The sequence below is a fragment of the Mus caroli genome, unplaced genomic scaffold (genome assembly GCF_978045245.1).
Source record: "Mus caroli unplaced genomic scaffold, Mus_caroli_1 scaffold_19, whole genome shotgun sequence".
Taxonomy (NCBI): domain Eukaryota; kingdom Metazoa; phylum Chordata; class Mammalia; order Rodentia; family Muridae; genus Mus; species Mus caroli.
In genome coordinates, this window is record NW_028227274.1 from 7211147 (window position 1) to 7234173 (window position 23027).

Below are 23027 nucleotides of genomic sequence, written 5' to 3' on the forward strand. Positions count from 1 at the left end.
AGATGTAATCATCACATTAGCAGTACACATACAACTAAAACTGAAGTGATGAGAGGCACAGTGACCTGGGTGCCAGGAGAACAGGCACATCCATGAAGTATTACATAGTTTGCAAATCCATAAGGGTTGTCCAACAAAGAAAATCTTTTAAAGGTTGTAATGTTTTCATTAATAAAACAGAAGTAGTTAAAAAGAGAATCTTATTTGGAAATTTTTACTATGTTTTGAAAATTAAACACAACTTTCCTTTAATATGAAGAATAACAACTGACGGTCTATGGATTTGCTGGCCTGTTTGAGTTTAGTTTGTTTTGGTTTGTTCTTGTTGCTCAGGACTGAGGGTGGAGCCTCTCATATGCTAAGCATGTGTTTTGCCACTGAGCTATAACCCAGCTCCTGGAAATAATTTTTTTAATGTTCTTAGTCAGAAATTAAAGATTATCAACTTGGTAGCTCTATACAAACATATAGACTAAGTTGATCACATTTTATTTTTTCTGGACTTAGGGATTCTGGAAAATCTTCATTTAGATGAGACTCATGCTTGAATCTACAGTAAAGAAACTACAGCACTGGGAGAATTGGAATGAGGCATTGTTGGGAGAGATCATTGGGAAATTACATTAGGGTGTAGACTTCAATAGAGAAACAATTAAGATGCATATTTTTCTTATTTGTTATTTTGTAGAAAATACACTTGGTCAAATGTTTATAGAACTTCTTTTGTAAGTATCAGGAGGAAAAAATGTTGTGAGAAGTAGCCTCCAAAAAGGACTTCCCGTGAACTCTGTCTCCTGCAAAAGTCTGATGGAGTTCCTATCTACATTGAAGCTAGGCTGAGCTTTCCCAGTAGAATGCACTGTAGGCGCGATGCCAAGCCTAAGTTGTGAGAGTGTCTGGCAACTCACAGACTTGTGCTCTGGGAAGTTTTACTAACGGAAATCAACATGGCTCAAAAAACAAAACAAAACAAACAAACAAACCCAAGCTTATTGAGCACCAGAAGAGATCACATGGAGGGCACCTGAGAATCCATCAGACTTTGAGAACTCATAACTCAGACTTGGCCTATTGTCCAGCTCCCTCCCCCAAGTCAAGCCTTTTATATAGCTCAGGTTGCAGCCTTCCTTCCTTAACCTCTCAAATATGTAGGAACCTGCTAACCACAGCTTTTGATAAGACAGGGAATAAGAAACCGACTGATTCCCTCAAGGACTGCTTATACACCAGAATCATAAACTAATAGAATGATTCTTGCTTTGATCTACTGTTTTGGTATAGTTCCTCACAAACAAACAAACAAACAAACAACAACTGTATCTCTGGAAAAAAGTTTTATTCACAAGTAAATATGGAAAAGAGAAACTAGAAACAGTATATACTTTTAAAATATTGCCTTTACAAAATATCTACAGTGGAGCATTTAAAGAAGTAACAGGTTGATGCATGATAATATCTTTTATTTCCAAAAGAACTGCACTAAAAAAACCCTAAATGTTTTTAAACAAGTTAAGGAATTCATGGTTGGAGAGAGAACTCAATTGGTAAAATGCTTGCTACAGACCTGATTTCAATCCCCAGAACCCACATTGGAAAAAAAAAAAAAAAAAAGCCAAAAATTCTGGACATGGTATAGTTTGTAGTCCCTATGCTGGGGAAATTAAAAGTCTGGTCCCTGGGGCTTGCTGCATCAGTCTAGTCTAAATCAGCAAGTTCCAGACTAGTGAGAAACCCTGTCTCAAGAACAAGGTGGATGGATCACAAGCAAGTATGCCAATATTTGACCTTTGACCTTCATAAATATCTGCACAGGAATGTACCCCCACAAACATGAATATGTAAACACAAATTAAGAAATACTTCCAGATTCTTAAAATAATTATAAAGTTGCTTCTTTCCTATAGAAATACATTTTACTTATACTTTTAAAGGGTTTATTTTTATTCTATATGTATGGGTATGTGCCTGCATATACATGAGTTCTACATGTATGCCTGGTACCTAGGGAGGCCAGAAGAGGGCATCAGATTTCCTGGAACTAAAGTTCTACACAATTGTGAGCTACCATGTGGGTGCTGGGAATTGAGCCCAGGTCCTTTGTAAGCGCAGCAAGTTCTCTTAACCACCAAGTCATCTCTCTAGCCCCTTAGCTATATTTTTATATTTCCTTAATTTAATCATTTTTTATCTCCAGAAATCATAACATAGGTACATACTATAAATTGAACATCAACTATAAGTCAGTTTCATAAATTACATGTCATCCCAAAAATGCATGCCATAAATGTATTAAGAATGGGATATAACTAAGTTTCTATAGAAACCTTAGCCAACACTTTCAGGAAAGTATGATACTTATTATGGTTAATGTAGCTTTCCAAAGGGCATCATTTTTTAAAATGTACAACTTCCCTAGATTCTAAAAAACTTTAGTAAATAGAAAGTTATGAGACATTAGATTCTGTTCTGTTTCAAGAGATTAGTTTTGTATGATTAATATTTTACCCCAAAGTAATTTTTACATGTTTTTCTACGTCCAACAAGTAAATCAGGAAGAAAATGTTCCTTTTTTTTAAAGAGCAGAGAGAGAGAGACAGACAGAGACAGAGACAGAGAGACAGAGAGAGACAAAGAGAGAGACAGACAGAGAGACAAAGAGAGAGACAGAGAAAGAGACAGAGAAAGAGACAGAGAGAGAGAGAGAGACAAAGAGAGAGTCAGAGAAAGAGACAGAGACAGAGACAGAGAGACCCAGAGAGAGACAAAGAGAGAGAGAGAGAGACAGAGAAGGAGACAGAGAGAGAGAGTTGTTTTCTTTCCACAGAACATTAGGGCTTGGGAATAAATATAGTTTGACATTTTTAGATCTACTACAGCCTTGATCCTGCCTAGGCAGACTTGGGAATTTGGGAATCTGTCAAGATCACAACAAGGAAAGGATATGGCAGGCTGTGAGGACACAGTGCCCTTATGCTTCTCCTGACTTGCCCTAAAATGTTTTCCTCTAACATCTGTTTTGTATTTCTTAGAAGCTGCTATTCCATTCAACTGCAAACATATTTGCATTGACCCTAGAAATAGAATAGAGAAATAGAAGGAAAGGGATTTCTGTAAACTAATTACTCCTCTGCTTTATGTCATTGCTGTCTTGGAGACCTCACTGCTACCACACCCCCAAGCCCAAGAACTCAAATACCTACTATTTCAATGTATACCAAAAGTAGGGGTTTTGTATTTGTGAACATTCTGTGATGGTCTACTTGTAACCACAGTAAGAGAGGAAACCCAGGTGAGTGGAATAATAATAACACACAGTTGGCTACATGCCCTCCTTTTTTTTTTTTTCCAAGTCTCCAATCTAGATTTTTTTTCTTCCTGCTTAAAAGCACCATTCCCCTAAATTCCAAGGCTAAGCTTGCTTTCAGAACCACTGCTTTTCAGATTTTTACATCTTTCTCTTTAAGGCCCTTTATTTGCTAAGTGACCAGCTCTCACCCAGTATTTACTTTGTTTATATCATTCCTTTTTTTAATTATTATTCTTTAATCTTTTTTATAATCCAGTTTTTATTGCCCTCCCGGTCTGCCCTCTGACTGTTCCTCATCCCATACCTCCTCCCCCATCTCCAAGATGATGTCCCCACCCCCACACTCCCACCCCATGAGACCTCCCCACTCCCTGGGGCCTCAAGTCTCTCGAGGGTTAGGTGCATCTTCTTGGCAAACCTGGCAGTCCTCTGCTGCATATGTGTTGGGCCCTCATATCAGATGGTGTATGCTGCCTGGTTGGTGGTCCAGTGTCTGAGAGATCAAGGGGTCCAGGCTAGTTGAAACTGCTGGTTTTGCCCTCCTCCTCATCTTCTTCTAGCCTTTCCCTAATTCAACCACAGGGGTTCCCGCTTCTGTCCATTGGTTGGGTGTAAGTATCTGCATCTGTCTCAGTCGGCTGCTTGTTGGGCCTCTCAGAGGACAGCCATGCTAGGCTCCTGTCTGCAAACACACCACAGCATCAGAAATAGTGTCAGGCCTTGGAGTCTCCCCTTGAGCTGGATCTCAATTCTTTATCATACATCGGTCCCAACTCTAAGCCCTTCTGAGGACCTAGACACTCAAGAATGTTTTTGATATTTCACTCTCACCCTTCAGTTACCTCCTGGAAATCTCTGCAGCTAGAAGAGTCATTGATTCTTTATACTCCCACCCACCTTTTTTTGGTTTGTTTGTTTAAATAAGTAGCTGAGTCTGAACTCAAAGTTCTTATGTAACTAAAGATTCCTTGATTCCCTGATCCTCCTTACTCTTAATTCCACCATGCCCAATTTTTATTTATTAATAACCATGATTCTTTTTGTACTTTATATTTTTAATTTGCACATAATATATTTTATTTGTTGAATTTATACATTTGACTTAAGTGACCTTGTCTTTGTTGCTTCATACATTCCTTAGAGCACAGCTAGAATATTTATTTAGTTATTTATTTAGCTAGTTAGTTAGTTAACATGCATCAGTGTTTTATATGTATGTATGCCTATGTGAGAATGTCAGAACCCCTGGAACTGGAGTTACAGACAGTTGTGAGATGCCATGATGGTACTGAAAATTGAATCTGTGTCCTCTAGAAGAACACCCAGTGCTCCTAAACACTGAGCCATTTCTCCAGCCCCAACATACCTAGAATTTTAAAAAGCAGTAATCATGTTTTTCTTTTCATTATAAAATATTTTGTACATTTTTTAATATTTTGGAAAATACAGAAAGTAAAGCACAGAACAAAAATCACTTATATCCTTCACCCAGTTACAATCACCATGGATGTACCTGCGGTATCTCTTTTGATCTTCTCCTCTGCAAGCATTTGTTTATTTACATGCTGTATATATAGTTCGTGTACACTGTTTTTACTCAGCTTATACATCTTGCATAACATTCTATCACAGACAATTATGATCCTCTATTTAACCATCATCCTATTGGCTGTTATGTACTTCTTTCTGTATGAAGGTTGTTTTGTTTTGGTTTGGTTTTTTTCTTTAGAGTTTTTTCCTTAGAAGTGGTCAGTTCAGAATAGTTTAACACTTTTGGGGACATTGTTTTGCCAAGTTGTTTCTCAAAATGCTATAACAAGTATGCAGTGTCACTATTAACATTTTGTGCCCTTTTATTCTCCTATTGAGCGTTGGCTGGCTCATTATACTTGAGTTCATGTGTATTAATTTGTGTACCTTTAATTTTGATGTCAAAGTTGTTTTTTCCATACTTATTGACCCTTGTTAATTTTTAGATTTATCTTACATGTATTAAAATGATATGTATGTGTATCATATACATGCCTAGTGCCAGTGAAGTCAGAAGAGGGCATTGAATGCCTTAGGCCTGGCGTTATGGATGCCTGTGAGCCACCATGTAGGCTGAAGGAACTGAACCCAGGCCCTTTGCAAGTGCTCTTACCCACCAAGCCATCACACCAGTCCAGGATTTTTATTTTCCTATACATTAATTTATACTTTACATCTATTCATCTACTGGTTTTACACTTTTTTCCTAAATTCATTTGTATCTTTTTATATACATACATTATTGTAACCCTTTACTAATTGCAGATTTTTACCACTTTTTTACATTTTGAACATTTTAAACAACCAAATATTTTCTTTTAAAAGTTCTGTCATTTCATTTTTCTTTAGAATTTCTCTATTTTTATGTATATAATGTCCTTCTGTGTTCTAAAGGTTTAGAATATATTTAGTTCCTTTTTTAAAATTTATTTATTTATAAAAGGTTTTTGGAGACAGGATCTCTCTGTGTAGCCTTGGATGTCCTAGAACTTACTCTGTAGACCAGGTTGGCCTCAAACTCAGAGATCCTCCTGCCTCTACCTCCTGACTGCTGGGATTAAAAGTGTACCACCACCACCTGCTTTAGTTCCATTTTAAAAAACAAACAAACAAACTTTTCATATATGTGGGTGTTTTGCCTGCATGTATTTTGCACATGCATGTAGTAGAAAATGAATTGTTCCAGAAGAGGGCATTGGATTCCCCAGGACTGGGATTACAGAGAATTTGTGCTCCACATAAGTGCTGAGAATTCGTTCCTGGTCCTCTGGAAGAGCAGCCAGTGCTCTTACCTGCTAAGCCCTTTCTCCAACCTCCAGTTCTGTTTTCTTTTGTTCCCCCTGCTCTGTGGCTCTTCTGCCAAGTCCTGGTTCTCTGTATTTTCATTTTAAGTCTAATTGGAATAAATATTGAAGGTAAAAATTGTATGCTCTCCAATCACTAAACAATTTGAACATGTACATTTATATGTGTGGGGGTAAGGCATACATGTGTGGATACACTGCACCACAGCATGTGTGTGGAGGTCAGAGGGCATCTTGTGGGAGTAGGTTCCTTCCTTCTAGTGTCTGAGTTCTGGGGATTCAACTTAAATCATCAGGCTTAGCAGCAAGCACCTTTACCCATTGAGTCATCTCTCTAGCCTTTTAAATTGCTAAACAATTCTGTTAACAGCATTAAACATTACTTTTCTTAATAATTATGATACCATTATTAGTATACATGAATTGTTCCACATAATTGTATATATTCTTGAACTATTCCATTCTATATGTATAGTTGTTCATCTCTTAAAAATAGAAAATGGGGCCAGTGAGGTAAGAAGGTAAAAGTGCTAGACACAAAAGTCTGATGACCTGAGTGTACACACACACATACACACATACACACACACACACACACCAGAAGTATGTTCTGAGAAATGTGTCCTTACACAATTATTGTACAAACACTGTGGAGTGTACTTAATGGCTATAAATGTTTAGGAATGTTGCCAGACCATACCTATTTAGTGCTGGGAATTGAACTCAGGATCTCACACAGACTGAGTGTACACTCTGTCAGCCCCATATAAGACCATATATGATCAGATATTAACCAAAATTATTCCTTTTATTTGTTTAAAGGTTCTAAATTACTTTAACCATTTGCATTTAAATATGATTTATAAAATAACTTTGAGCATCTCCTTATTCTGTTGCAATTGTAGCTGCAATTGTTTTACTGTTTATTTATTTTTGAACTGGGTTCTTATTATGTTGCCCATGCTGCCCTTGAAGTCCTGGACTAAAGTGGTCCTCTGACTCAGCTACACATAAGTACATGGGACTTCAGGCATGTGTTGCCCTGGTTGGCAAAATGTTTTAAATGTATAATTTAATTTAGGCAGAGTTTTGTGACATAACATCTTCTCAATGAGCAATTCATACAAAAATGTAAAATATATTTCTTAGACTTTATCAGCATGGTCATACATATTTCTTACTGCAGGTATTTTTGGTTAATCTATAAATTTTGCTGCCACCCTACCTGGGAACTTGGTTTGGGCTATTTCACGATTATATGAAAGTATAGTATGGAACATATGCTTAATACTTCTACTCAGCCATTCTGCTGATCTCCTATTGTATCCATAAGTTTTTAATTATGTTGAAATTCTTAAGTGCATTTTAATAACCACTGTAACTCATCATAAATACAACAGGATCAATTATAAGATAAATACTTATATAATACTTTCTAAATGAACTTATTTTGTGTGCATGTGTGTGGATGAATGTGTGTCACAGCATATGTATGGATAGCGGAGAACTAACTATGTGGGAGTCAGTTCCCATTCCCACCATGTAGGTTCTGGGGGTCACACTCAAGCTGCTGGACTTAGCAGCAAGTCGCTTTCACCCTGAGCCATCTCAAACAGACCCCCTCTGACTCTTCTCTGGTGCTTACTAATATGTTTTGTTTTTCCTCAAAAAAGTTGGCATTAGTCTTTAAAGCCTAAGCAAACAACAGTACAGAATTTTATAGTACTGTTTTGTGTTTTGCTTTTATGGCTGCCTTTCCCTTGTGGAAAATAAATTTGTCTTCCCACATTCTGGAATAACACAGCTCCCTTTTAAAGCAAAATTTAACTCTTAAAAAAAGTGACACAATTGAAAAATGTTGTTCAAATAAAACCACATGTTATAATAGGCATATAACATTGGATAGATATGGATACACCAGTGAAGAGAAAGGCACCGTCTTTATGTAAGGAAGGGTATTTTATATCAGTAATTGGCAGATTTTAAAATGTATGTTAAAGCACCAAATTGAACCTCTCTCCTGAGAGTAATTAGATTACAAAAAGAATTTCAATAAAGGTTGCCTACTGTAAACTGTTGATTTTATTTATGATGCTATGATTTTATTTACCAGTACAAATATTAGTTGTTATAACAGCCCAAATGTGAAAAAAATGACAATGGGGGGCTGTTCTAGCTGAGTGGAGGCTAGTAACAGCAAGCTCACTCACAGCACGCTACTTTTTGCCTTGAGAGTGTTCCATGGGTTGCCTAGTCTAGGGCTCTGAGTAAAATGATTTCTGAGAGGGCTGGAGAGATGGCTCAGTGGTTAAGAGCACTGACTGCTCTTCCAGAGGTCCTGGGTTCAATTGCCAGCAACCACATGGTGGCTCACAACCATCTGTAATGGGAACTGATGCACTCTTCTAGTGTGTGTCTGAAGACAGCTGCAGTGTACTTACATAAATTAAATAAATAAATAAATAAATAAATAAATAAATAAATAAATATGATTTCCGAGTCACTATCCTAGACACCATGGTTAGATATTTATGCAAAGCTACCCCTTGAAGAAGAGTATGAGATAATATATGAAGAATCATAGCATGACTAGAATATTTGTGTCTTGACTAAAGCCAGTTATTTTAAGAATGCACTTGATTAGTTGTCTGTATATAGCACTTACCCTTTTCTTCCCCTAGGCAGCTACTGATGGAGTTCTGTTGGACTGTGTGATCTCCCAGAGCTTCATTATACTAATTTTACAAATCTCTACACGTATCCTTGGCATTTCATCTTACATTAAGTAACAGACTCCCAGTTTTGACCAAGACAGAGGACATTGACAGTAGCCTTTGTCTCCTGCTAATTACAAATCAAAACTGGATAAAAATGTATATAAAATGTAAATGTATAGTACATAGTTAATAGTACTAGCTGCTCTATCAGAAGACCTGGGTTCAATTACCAGCACCCACATGGTGGCTCACAACCATCTGTAACTCCAATCCCAAGGATCCAGTGCCCTCTTCTGGCCTCCACAGATACGATACACTAACATACTTGTTTATAAAACATCCATACATGTGAAACAGAGAAAAACATAGAAAAGGAAAACTGAACTGCAGTACTTAGTACAATGGTGCAGGGTACTAAAACTTGTTAAGGAAACTATCTTCTCTGTAAAGAACTGGGGAAAAGAGACCTCTATAAATGAGTGTGAAAAGAATCCTGGAAAACACTGAACTGGGGAAGAGAAAGAATAACCCCAAAATGTGTAAGAGACTCCCAAAGTCCCAAGTCACCCATGGACTACACATACATGAAACTTCCCATCCTCTTCTTCATCTTCTCACCGTCTTCTTGTGTAGTCACTAAGTGTTGCCACTAATGTGCACATGTCCTGAACCACACTCTAGCCTAAAGACTGCACATGATAGAATAGTAACTCCCCAAAGGAAAGCTATTGATGATATACTTGCAGCTGCCAGCATTAATCTGATTGCTTCCTGCTTCTCCAATGTGCAGCTCATCACTTGCTTCTGTCTTTACCTGGCCACTCTTATAGGTAACTGATGTTCATTTTCATCATTATCCATCTTTTAAGAAATCATTTTAAACTTTAGTTCACAAACAGAAAGATAGTTCTTCGACTTCAGGTGACCTACATCCACGTCAACTGAGTCTTCCAGAGTCACCACTCTGGCAGATTGCATTTAGGAGGGAGAGTCAGTGGACACATATAAATAATAGTAGCTGTAGAAAACTGCCACGTAGCATGTCAACAGCCCAGAACTACTTAGTTGTAATTTATGTTCACCTTATTCTGCCTGTTTCATTGTTCTGGGATTGGCTCTACAATGCAGAGATTAGACACAATAAGAATGTCTATCTGACACCCTCTTTGTCCAGATCTTAGAGGGCAGCATTTAGATTGGCACCATTATAGTAGCTACATGTATTAAGACAGGGGTTTTCTTCTTCTTTTTTATTGATTTTTTTTTCAAAAGGAGGGGTAATTTTGTTTGCTTTTGACACAAAGTTGTCTTATATAACTCCACTTGGCCCAGAACTCACAGTGTACATCATATGGTCCTTAAAAATTGAGGCCATCCTCTGCCTCTCCCCTCCTACTTACTAGGATTATAGATTCAATCCACCATGCCCAACATGATTTGATAAACATTTTAAAGACTTAATTTTTATTTATGTGTGTATGTGTGTAAATATATATAAGTGTGTGTTTCACATGTGTGCAAATGCTTGTGGAGACCAGAAGAGCCAATGACCGTATTGGATCCCATGTGGTTAGAGTGAAAGACATTTCTGAGCTTCCCTATGTAATTGCTGGGAACTAACATCGAATCTCTGGAAGGGCAGCAAGTACTCTTACCCATTAGCCTATAATGTCGTCGGCAGTTATTTGATAAATCTGTTTAGAAATTCTGGCATAGATTTTTTTTGGGGGGCCTGTTTCTGGTTTGTGTGTGTGTGTGTGTTGATATGATAAAATCACATTCATTAAAAAATGTAATCCGGGCTGGAGAGTTGGTTCAGCGGTTAAGAGCATTGACTGTTCTTCCAAAGGTCCTGAGTTCAAACCCCAGCAACCACATGGTGGCTAACCACCATTTTTAATGAGATCTGACGCCCTCTTCTGGTTCATCTGAAGACAACTACAGTGTACTTAGATATAATAATAAATCTTTAAGCTGGAGCAAGTGGAGGTGACAGAGAGAGCAGAGGTCCTGAATTCAAATTCCCAGCAACCACATGATGGCTCACAACCATCAGTACAGCTACAGTGTACTCATATACATAAAATAAATAAGTAAATAAGCAATTTTTAAAAAAAGAATATAATCCAGCATTCCAGGTCTTAACTAAGCCTTCAATTTGTCATGAAACATTATCAGTTTTATTAATTGCTGCAGTCAGTATACTAACTTTAAAGATTGGATTTTTTTGTCTGCAATCATAGTTGGCCCCCCAACTAATTTTTTCAGTAATGCTAGCCTCAAAAAAGAGCTATTGTTGTCTGGTAGATTTTGTATAGAACTATTATAATATTCCTGAATTCTTGTTCTAGCTTATTCGTGGTATCTGGAATTGTCTTTCTCATAACTTCTAGATCATAAATTCATTTTTCTAGGTTATTTCTTCTTCTTTTTAAAAAATGTAATACTGTTTATTTAACTTCAAAAACATTTCAGTATTCTTTTTTTTTAAGATTTATTTATTTTTATTTATATGAGTACACTGTAGCTGTCTTCAGACACACCAGAAGAGGGCATCAGATCCCATTACAGATGGTTTTGAGCCATCATGTGGTTGCTGAGAATTGAACTCAGGATCTCTGGAAGAGCAGTCAAACCACTGAGCCATCTCTCCAACCCACATTTCAGTATTCTAAACATACAAAAAATAACAGAATGTTGCAAATGCATATAGGTCCAGAGGGTTCGTGAACTTCCATTGATGCAGTAGTTCTTTGCTTTGCTGGCAACGATGAGTTCTACAGTTTCTTTAAAAGTTTAAAACCTACTGCACTTGGGAGGCAGAGGCAGGTGGATTTCTGAGTTCGAGGCCAGCCTGGTCTACAGAGTGAGTTTCAGGACTGCCAGGACTACACAGAGAAACCCTGTCTCGAAAAAAAACAAAACAAAACAAAACAGAAAAAACTCCAAACACTCCAAAAACTCCAAAATCTCCAGCTGACCCCTCCCCACTTTCCACAACTAAGAATGTCAGCAGAATGCTATGCCACTATATACAAAAACAAGACAGCCTGAAGCTAAATGGATGCCCACCGCAGTATCAACAGGCCCCCTCCAAAAGGCATCTTCCCCTCACAGCCTCCATGCCAAACAAGGGACATCAAGAATCTGTCTGGGTTGTTTTGTTCTCTTTACAAACTATAGATATGTACAGTTGACAACTCAGGATTTCTAGCCAATAACCATATAGTTAACACTACCTTATGAGTTGAGAACAAAATGACAGAAACATCGTTAAATGCCTTGTCACACCAACAGCAAGTGCACTGAGGAGGACACAAGAGTGCCTTTTCATTTTAAAAATGTTTGGAGCTATGTACAGTTTGATATAGTTTTAGGGTGCTCTGGACACCCATGACCACTTCATGTGAACCACTGACACTTTGAGAAACTACAATATTGTTGTGATCAAATTGTGTAATTAAATCTAAAAAGGGCAATAGACATGACTCAAATAAGAGATGTGTCAATCACAGTGCTCTCCTACTCTAAGGTATTCACAAGGAGACAGTTTTTAATTCATCTTTCTCTACCCCCTTCCCCTCCCCCTTCCCTTCTCTCCTCCTCTTCCACCTTTTTCCGGGCAACTTTAGCAGGACCCTTGGCATCATCAAACTTCCCTTTAGACTGATGCTCAGGAACATTCTTCTCATACTTCTTCAGCTTTGCTGCCTTGATAACGTAAGGCTGCTTTTCATTGTCACTTAAGTTATTCCACATCTCACCCAGATTATTTTTTTCCACATCTCCAATGAAGATGCCGGAGTTTGTGGATTTGATCTTGGGGTGGAATTTGAAGCAGAATAAGAAAAATCGAGATGGGGGTCTTTTGGGGGCATTTGGGTCCTTTTTCTTCTTGCCTCCTGTCGCTACCGTCTCCAACCAGCAGAAAAGAAGCAATGAAACTGACGTCCTTCTCAAGGCAGTTTATTCAGGAACTTCACAATTGTGTAGGAAAAGAATGCCTGACCTCTCTTGGCCATCCCCCTTTATCCCCTCCAGTCCCCTCCCCCTCACCCCAGTCCACATAGGCACAGTTCATTGGCTCAGGACTACATTTGTCACGTCATCTGATCTTACGTAGTGGTGCATCTGCGCAATGCAGCTCAAGGTATGTGGCTATCTTGAGGGATATGAGGAAGTCAGGTGCCAGTCATAAGACTTGGCAGCAGTCCCGGGCGCCATCTTGGGACCGTGGCCACACCCGCTCCTCACATCTCCCCCTTATTCTTTAAATTGGCAGAGAGAATTCCTGTCTTAGGTTGCCCCCTGCAACAATGCTCCTTACCCGTCATCGGGAGACAGGCAGCAGTGGTCTGATCCCTGTCTTAGGTTGATAACACGTCCAGGGAGTCTTACCCGTCATTGACTACTTCCCTAGCATGCCAAGCCACACTTGAGGAAATTGTCCCATCTCCACAGCTTCAAAAGCTTGTATCAACAGAGCTTGAGCCCTGCAATGGTGATGTTGCATGCAGCAGATGCACCAAAAGGCCAGGACACTGATGAGCATCCAGTACAGTGCCAATCCACCAATACCGGCCCATTCCTTTAGGTGTGACATAGTGGTGGCAATCCAATTTGCAAGTCCTTCAGCCATGGATATATCCACCCGAGTGGAATTGATATGGACTATCCCAAAATCTCTCTTGAGTCTAAACAAGGTTATAACTGAAGGGGTCTGCACGGGCCATGGTAACAATCTAGGCATTCAGGTCACAATAGCTAAAGAAAACATAGAAGCATTCCAACACATACTATAAAAACAACTATCCTCCTCACATTCTACAACATCATCAAAATAACTACCATTATAAACTAAAAATACAAAAGGAGGCCAAACGCATACAGGCGTGGCTTTAAAGAATACATTCTTCCCATAAGCAAATTGAATAACAGAAGACTCAAATAATACAGATCCATTCCAATAAAAGCTAGTATTTCCCCACACCCCACCCATCAACATACTCAAAGAAGAAAGATCTGCACAACTCCCAATTTATCCCACACAACAGCCAAACATTAAAGGGATTGCTTGCTCCTCTCTGGGCTGGATTTTGATACGTCCAATTAAACCCTGAAAACGCTTGATTATGACTGGTACTAATATAAGGGGGAAAGGTAAAATATTTTTTCACGGCCCACAAAGCCTTCCTGGACCGGCAGCGGATCCATGGGGGCAGCGAATCTCGAATACCCCTACAAAAGGGGGCCCATCATAGATCTTCAGTCATCACTGCAGGCAGCATCATCACCCCCAGGAGCAGCTTCATCAGGGCACCTCCGTCCATCTTGAACTACCCTTGTCAATCGCTTTGGAACCCACAGCGGCTGGCGATGATCCTGTGGAAACACACAAACAGACCCTCTTGCCCAGACTAACACAGGATCGGGCCCATGCCATTATCCACTCAGAACATCCTTCCACGTGACTGTACCTTTGTAGGATGCCTAGGGATTGGCAAACTGTTCTGCAGCAGTCAAATCATTTTTATCTTTATTCAAAAAATTCAAGGTAAAGAGAGCAATGGCTAATCTCTACCTAGGAGTAGTGCCAGAGGCTACTCCCCCTTTCTATTTTATTAGACACTCTTTCAGAGTGTGATGGGCTCTTTCAATGATGCCCTGGCCCTGAGGATTGTAGGGTATACCATGCACCAAGTGGACACCCATCATTTTACAAAAGGAAACAAAAGAAGCTGAAGTATAAGCAGGTCCATTATCAGTCTTAAGCTCTCTGGGCTGACCCTATGCACCCCATGCCTCAAAGCAATGAGCAATGACATGGCGTACCTTTTCACCAGTATGCAGGGAGGCAAACAACACCCCAGAGGTTGTATCTACATTAACATGAACAATTTGCAATTTACCAAATTCTGAAAAATGAGTCACATCCATTTGCCAAATGTGGAGGGTTTACTCTCACACTTGCCTGAGGCAATAGGGGGACACAGGCTTTGCAAGCCATAACAATATCCCTTGCCTCTGCTCTAGTAATATGAAATCGAGAAGAAAGTGTTTTGGAATTCACATGAAACTGTGAATGAAATTCACGAGCCAGTTCTACAGGTGTTTGAATCAAAAAGGCAGAAGCAGCTCTAACAGCTTTATCAACCAAATCATTGCCCTCTGCTAAAGGGCCAGGCAAACCTGTATGAGCTCAAATGTGTTGGACAAAAAATGGAGAACTTCTATTTAAAATTAAGGATTGCAATTTACGTAACAAATCCCCTATAGTGGATCAAAAATTCACCTTCCCCACCACTTCTAGCACTGCTAGTGAATTAACCACATACTGACTATCTGAAATTAAATTAAAAGATTCAGAATACAATTCAAAAACTTTTATAACAATCTGCAACTCAATAACTTGGGGAGAAGCAGGGGGAAAGTTACTGGTGTGGAGCCATGGACCAAATATGCTCCGCAGCCTGTCTTAGACCCATCTGTAAAAATTAAAGGGGCATCAGGCAATGGCACTCGAGAAGTAATTCGTGGAAAAACAACTGGATAAGCTTTAATCAGCTGCAAAATGGGATCCTTAGGGAAATGATTATCCATCTTTCCCATAAAGTTACATCTCAAAATAGTCCAAATCATCAACAGTACCTGATAATACTTCTATTTGCTTCATATTATATGGAACAATCAATTCCTGAGGGGGATTGCCAAAATATTGAATACATTGTTGTAGGCCAATCAAGGCCAATTGTGCTACCGAGGCAGGGTAATAAGACAAGATTTTTGCGGGTGAAATCTTGGGATGTATCCATAGCAAAGGGGCGCCCTGCCAGAGGACTCCAGTAGGCTGGGTCTCCAAGGGCAGGATGCACAAAATAATAGGACTGAACAGATCTCTTCTCTTTAATGCTGCTGTTTGAATACCCTTTTTCGACCAAACTTAACACTACGCGGGCAGAATCAGTAAGCTGCCGGGGAGAATTTAATTCTATATCTCCCGGCAAAATATCATATAATGGTTGTAATTGTTTGTTGGTTAGGCCCAAATAGGGACATACCCACTGTATATCCCCCAATAGCTTTTGAAAAATCATTCAATGTCCTCAAATTATCCATCTGAATCTGAATTTTCTGGGGAGATACTTGACTATCAAAAATTTCAGTTTCTAAATAATTCACAACTTTTCCTTTCTGAACCTTTTCCAGGGCTACAACCAATTGCTTTTCTTTTCATTTTGGATCACTACACTATATGCGTGTTCCAATATCTCCTCTGTGGGTGCAGCAAAAAGTATATCATCCATATAGTGATAACATTTCAACCTAGGAAATTGATCTCTTACCCCTTTAAGAGCAGAATCTACATAAAGTTGACACATGGTAGGGCTATTAGCCATGCCTTGAGGCAAAACAACCCATTCAAATCTCTCATCAGGCTCAACATGATTAATAGAGGGCACTGTAAAAGCAAATCTGACTGCATCCTGGGGATGCAATGGAATGAAAAAAATATTTAATATCTAAAATAATTAAAGACCAATTTCTAGGTAAGGCAGAAGGAAGGGGTAATCCCCTCTGTACAGGTCCCATAATTACCATTTGTTTATTAATTTCTCTCAAATCATGTAATAACCTCCATTTCCCCCACTTTTTCTTGATAATAAAAATCGGGGTATTCCAGGGGGAAGTAGAGGGTCTGATATGGCCTAGGTTCAACTGTTCCCTAACCAGATCTTGTGCTGCTGTTAATTTCTCTGAGGGTAGTGGCCACTGAGGAACCCACACTGGTTCCACAGTCTTCCAAGTAATAGATATAGCTCCCTCAGTGGCCCCTAGGAAAAACCCAAACAGGCTTGATCATTCTTCCTCTCAACTGGTATCGGGGATAGTCTACCTTGTAAATAGCGACCCAAACCTTTACCAGGCTTATATTCCAAATGCAACATCATTCGCTGGGCTTGAGTGCTATATGGTCCTTCATTGGTCGGTTTAAAACCCATCTTTTTCATCAAGTCACACCCCCATAATGAAATAGGGACAGACAGCACATAGGGCTGGAAATGCTCTGAATGCCCTTCCTCGTCACGCCAACTTAGATGGTGGGAACTCATTTCTGGCATCTGAGCATATCCAAGTCCTCTCAGGGTTTGCTCTGATCGCTGACGTGGCCAACCAGAGGGCCAATCCTTGATGCTGATGATACTGCGATCTGCGCCAGTTTCCAACAGCCCAGAAATAGATTTTCCCTCTATGATAAGCTGCAATAAAGGTCTTTTCATCTAAATCTAGGGAGCAAAAAATGGCAGAAGTGCCAGTAGAGCCAAATCCCTTGTCCCATGACCCATAGGCTCGTACCCCTTCCGCCAGTCTTTGAATTACCTTCCAGTCTAGTGGCTCATGAAATGGAGCTCCTTGAGCATCCTGGAAAACTGGGAAGCAGTGAGCACTTAGCTCTCGCCATGCTTCTGGATGCAAAGTACACCCTGTGGCGCCTTCAGGAGCATAACTGCGGCCCTGAAGCCGATGGCTGCACTTTTACTTTCACTTTTTCTAAACTGTCTGCTATACTTTCCAAGTCCTCTTCAGACATGTCCCCTTCGCTAGAACTGCTTTCGGCATCGGACTTCTGTGATCTCTCCTCTCTTACTTGGTTCAAAGCCTCATTCCCCTTCTGCAGCTCAGCTCCACATTTTTCCTTGTCCTCTACACAGTTGCGAACTAACTTCCATACCGGTAGAACCCTTTTTTTGAGGATTCCCTGTTCCTCTGCAAACTTCAAATCTTTTCCTAACTTCTCCCAGCTCGGTCAGGTAAGGTGACCAGAGACTGGGAACCATGGGGTCACCTGATCTACCGCTTTCAGAAAATTTTCTAGGGTTTCCTTTTTTAGCCCAATTCCTTTTATCTTTAGGAGGTCTTTTAAGGCCTGAGGAACAGAATGTCCTGATATTTTGTTTCCCATAGTGCTTAGTATAACTTTAATTGTCTCACTCGGAGAACCTCAATAGTCCCTAATCCAGGGACCTAATTGTCTCTAACTGAGAACTTGAATCATCCCACTTACCTCAATAGTCCCTAATCCAGGAACCTAATAGTCTCTAACCTAGAACTTGAATTGTCCCACTTACCTGGGAGCTTTCCAGCTGGCTACCCTGACTGCCAAGAGTTCTGGACTTGTCATGTCCCTGTACGGGTTCCACCACTTGTCGCTACTGTCTCCAACCAGCAGAAAAGAAGCAACGAAACCGATGTCCTTCTTCACAAATGTATAGGAAAAGAATGCCCGACCTCTCTTGGCCATCCCCCTTTATCCCCTCCAGTCCCCGCCCCCTCACCCCAGTCCACATAGGCACAGTTCATTGGCTCAGGACTATATTCGACGTGGTGCATCTGTGCAATGCAGCTCAAGGTACGTGGCTATCTTGAAGGATATGAGGAAGTCAGGTGCCAGTCATAAGACTTGGCAGCAGTCCTGGGCGCCATCTTGGGGCCTCGGCCACATCCGCTCCTTACAGCCTCCTTTAGTTGGTCCATAATCTTTCATCTCCCGATCATAGCTTACTTTATCTGCCTTTACCATTTCATCAAACTTTGATTTCTCTTTGCTAGACATGGTCTTCCACCTCTCAGAGCATTTCTTGGAAAACTCTGCAAAATTGACTGGAACCTCTGGGTTTTTCTTCTTATGTTCTTCCCTGCATGTCTGCTTGAAGAAGGCATAAACAGATATCTTGCCTTTGGTTTCTTGGAGTCACCTTTAGCCAACCTGACTGTATTGTTCGCTAGTCTGGGTAGCACAGCACAGCCTCACGCTAGCTGCTTCCATGAGAGTGCCTCAGGTTATTTCTTCTTGGGAGATTGTTAGTGTTTTTAAAGCAGTGGTTCTCAACCTTTGGCTTTGGCAAAGCTCTCTATCTCCAAAAATAGTTACATTACAATTCATAACTCACAAATTACAGTTATGAAATAACAAAAATGTCATGGTTAGGGGTCACTACAATATGAGGAACTGTATTAAAGGGTCACAGCACGAGGAGGTGGTCTGTTTCATCAAAGTTACTGTAGGTTCAGAAGTACGTATTCATCCTGTTGTCCTATTGTTCATGTGACCTTGCACAGTTTCTAGTAATGGCTCCAGTTTTATTCTTACTGCTGATAACTTGTTTTTCTTACTTTTTCTTTGTTAGTTTGGCTAACCATCTATACATTCCATGATATTTTCACTGAATCTGTGCAGTGTCTCATTACTTTATTATTTTTCTGTTTTCAACTTCTTCCATTTCCTGTCCTGCATTTATTCCTCTCCTTGTTCTTGCTCTGCATTGATTTGTTGTTCTTCATATATAGTTGTTACATAAAGTCTTGGTTATTGATTTTGCACATTTGTTCTTTAGAAACATGAACATTTATGTCTATAAGTCTGGATGTGTTCTACAAATTTTGATATGCTTCATTCTCAAATATTTTAAAATCTCCTTGAAATTACTTCTTTTGCACATGGTTTGTTTTGAAGTTCACTGTTTAATTTCTAATGATTTGAGTTTTTTCTTATATCTTTCTATTGTTTCCTTTTCTAAAACCCTCTTCTGGTTGGGCAGTGGTAGAGCATGCCTTTAATCCCAGCACTTGGGAGGCAGAGGCAGGCAGATTTCTGAGTTCAAGACCAGCCTGTTCTACAGAGTGAGTTCCAGGATAGTCAGGGCTATACAACCCTCTTCTGTTCAGACACTATACAATGAATATGGTTTTCTATTAACTGATTTTTTTAATGTCTTAAGTAATCTTATTCTTTTTAAGTTGTTAGATGAGCAAGTACTTTAAATAGTACTGTTTTGAAATTTTACTACTTTTATTTTCTTATACATCACTTTTGCTTTCCTTCCTCCAAACCTTCCTTGTTTTCTTTCAAATTCATATCTCTTTTTGCCCCAACTGATTTTTATTATATTAAAAATCCATAGCCATTTTAGTGTCTTAGTCATTTTAAGTGAATAACTCAATAGTTTTCAATAAAAATACAATATTATCTAACCATCAACACTGTTCTATCCTTTTTTAAAACCATTTCAAACAGAAACTCTGTATCTATTAAAGAAAAAAAGAATATAGATTCCCCACTCTTGTCACTTCTAATACATTTTCCCCCTCAGAATACCTAATCTACTTTATAAAGCTACTTTAAGCCTTTTTCTGTCATGCTCTTAATTTTCTAGACTCAGTTTGTCTTTTGGTCCATGGTATTCTATTTTGGTATATTCTGATGATGTTAAGTGAAACAATCCAAAACATTATCAAGTTGGTTCAACGGCTATCATTTATTTTTTATTATACATCTCTGGGTGCTTTATCTGCTTGTATGTAAGTGCACCACATGCTTGGATGGTACCCACAGAGATCAGAAGAAAGTATCATATCCCCTGGATCTAGACTATAGATGTGAGCTGCCATGTTGATGCTGGGAACCAAATCCAGGTCCTCTGAAAGAGCAACAAGTGCTCTTAATGGCTGAGCTGTCTCTCTAGTCCCGACAGTGTCCTTCTCTTATACTCTACTCTTAGTGTGTTAGGTACCGGGAACTAAACCTAGGGCCTCCATGTGCTAGAAAAGCTAGGCAAGTACTCTATCACTGAGCTACATAGCACAGCCCTTCTTTTATGTTTGTTATTTTAAGACAATGTCTTTCCAAAATACCAAGGGTGGCCTTTAACTCACTCTGTAGTCCAGGAGGATTTGTTATCCTTCTGAATTAGTCTCCTGAGGAAATAAAATACAGGATTATACCACCAACCCCAGTTACTCCACTGGTTTTTACAGCTCAGTTATTCTACTGATTTCTGGTAGGTGCCCATGTCTTGTGTATGTAGTAGGTGTCTTTATGTGTTCTTTATCTCCATTTGCTTTTGTTTCTTATATTTTGAAGCCACGTTGTTAGGTATATGCATATTTAGAAGTTATTACTTCTTTTGGTGCATTTCCCATTTGTAATTGTATGATGTCTCTGTTTCTCAATAATACTTATTTTCCTAAATCTCCTTCAATGCAAGCTGTCCAAATTCATGACCTGGAAGTATTCCATCTCACATTCCCCAGTCAAATATCTTAATCTAATTTAGTCAGAAAATCCAGTAGTTTACATGTTTCTAAAAACAGAGCTATTGGACTTAGAACAAACTGAGAATTGTGTGACTAAAGCATTCAACTCCCACATACAAGGCCATCTTGCATTACCAAAAAAGAAAAGTTTTAGAAAGTATTCTGTGAATACTTTCTGATGTAAAGTAAATGTAAATTGAAATGGTATATGGAACCCTACATTTTAGATTTTCCCCTACATTTTAGGACCTCTAGCTTGTTTTCTTATTTCTACTCCCTCAAAACTAACATTTTCCCAGAAAACTTCAGGAGAAATAAGCATCACAATGACACCACCCTGTTTCTTATGGCAGAGGATGCATTCTCTCTCTCTCTCTCTCTCTCTCTCTCTCTCTCTCTCTCTCTCTCTGTGTGTGTGTGTCTGTCTGTCTGTCTGTCTGTCTCTCTCTCTCTCTTTCTGTCTCTGTCTCTTTGTCTCTCTGACTCTCTCTCTCTCTTTCACACACACACACACACACACACACACACACACACACTCCCTAAATGGCAACCCAAATCCCTGAGGGAGCCAAGATCTATTACTGGATCTGTGGATAGTGGAGAATTTTGTCAGGTGTGTGTGTTTGTTGTTTGTTTGTTTGTTTGTTTTGCCCTGACAATGCAGCATACATCAACATAGTGGGCAGTGTCATTGGTAGGGTAAAATGTATCCCCTTACTACCACATAGCTGTTAGTTTCCTTGAATAGCCCTTCCCAAAACAAAAAGCTACAAGCCAGAAAACAGTCCTTACAGAGAGAGAGATTTGTCTTTAGTGAGATTTGGCAGAGAGGTTAAATGATAAAAACGGGAGCATCTTTGCTGAGTCTCAGGTCTGCCTTCTGGGACATGAGGATTGTAACAGCTGCCTCAGGGGTTATTGTGAGAATGAACTAAGACTAGTGATATGCCCTGCCTTCCATCCCTTCTATCTCTTCTGCCTGGTCCTTGCTGTTGGGGCAGACCCCTAGTTGGTCTGCTTCCGTGAAGACTCCATATCCCGATATATCCTAGAGGACCTGCTGCACTCAAAGCAGTTGAGTAATTGAGGATCCTCTGCACTCAGAGCAGTTGGACTTCAGCTTGACTGCTCCAAGAAAGATCCAACAGTCTGAAGGCCTCCCAGGAGATCTACTGCAGCCAGGGCAACAGATCAACAGCTTCTCTGTCCGTGTGAAGAGCCCCCAGTTGGAAGGTCCCATGGGTGGTCTGATACAGTCAGGGCTGCAAGCCTACCAGGAGACCTGAAGCAACCCAGGGACAAAAGAGACAGACTCCATACAGTCATCCAGATCAACAAACACCAGGGATATCCATATGGAAAAAGGCAAGCACAAGACCATAAGCAACAGAAGCCAAAACATGTGGACATCACCAGAACCCAGTTCTCCCACCACAACAAGCCCTGAATACACCAACACGCCTTAAAATCAGGAATCTGTCCTAAAATCTTATCTCATGAAGATAATAGAGTACTTTAAGGAGGATATCAATTACTCACGGAAAGAAATACAGGAAAACACAGGCAAACAGGTGAAAGAATTGAATAAAGAGATCCAAGATCGAAAAGTGGAAATAGAAACAATAAAGAAAACACAAATGGAGGCAAACCTGGAAATGGAAAACCTAGGAGAGAGGTCAGGAATTAAAATACAAGAAATAGAAGAGAGACTCTCAAGTGTAGAAGATACAGTAGAAGAAATTGACACAATTGTCAAAGAAAATTCAAAACATAAAAAACTCCTAAACCAAAGAATCCAGGAAATTCAGGACACAATGAAAAGACCAAATCTAAGAATAATCGGAATATAAGAGAACAAAGATTCCCAGCTCAAAGGACCTGAAAATGTCTTCAACAAAATCATAGATGAAAACTTCCCCAACCTAAAGAAAGTGATGGACATAAAGGGACAAGAAGCCTATAGAACACTAAATAAATGGGACCAGAAAAGAAAATCTTCTCATCACATAATTATCACAACACTAAATTCACAGAGCAAAGAAAGAATATTAAAAGCTTCAAGGGAAAAGGGTCAAG

At 39.5% G+C, this 23027-nt stretch overlaps 1 pseudogene; it reads right to left on the bottom strand.

The window, feature by feature from the left end:
• LOC110285107 (uncharacterized) overlaps positions 1 to 23027 on the bottom strand; it is a 55749-nt pseudogene that overhangs the window by 2886 nt on the left and 29836 nt on the right.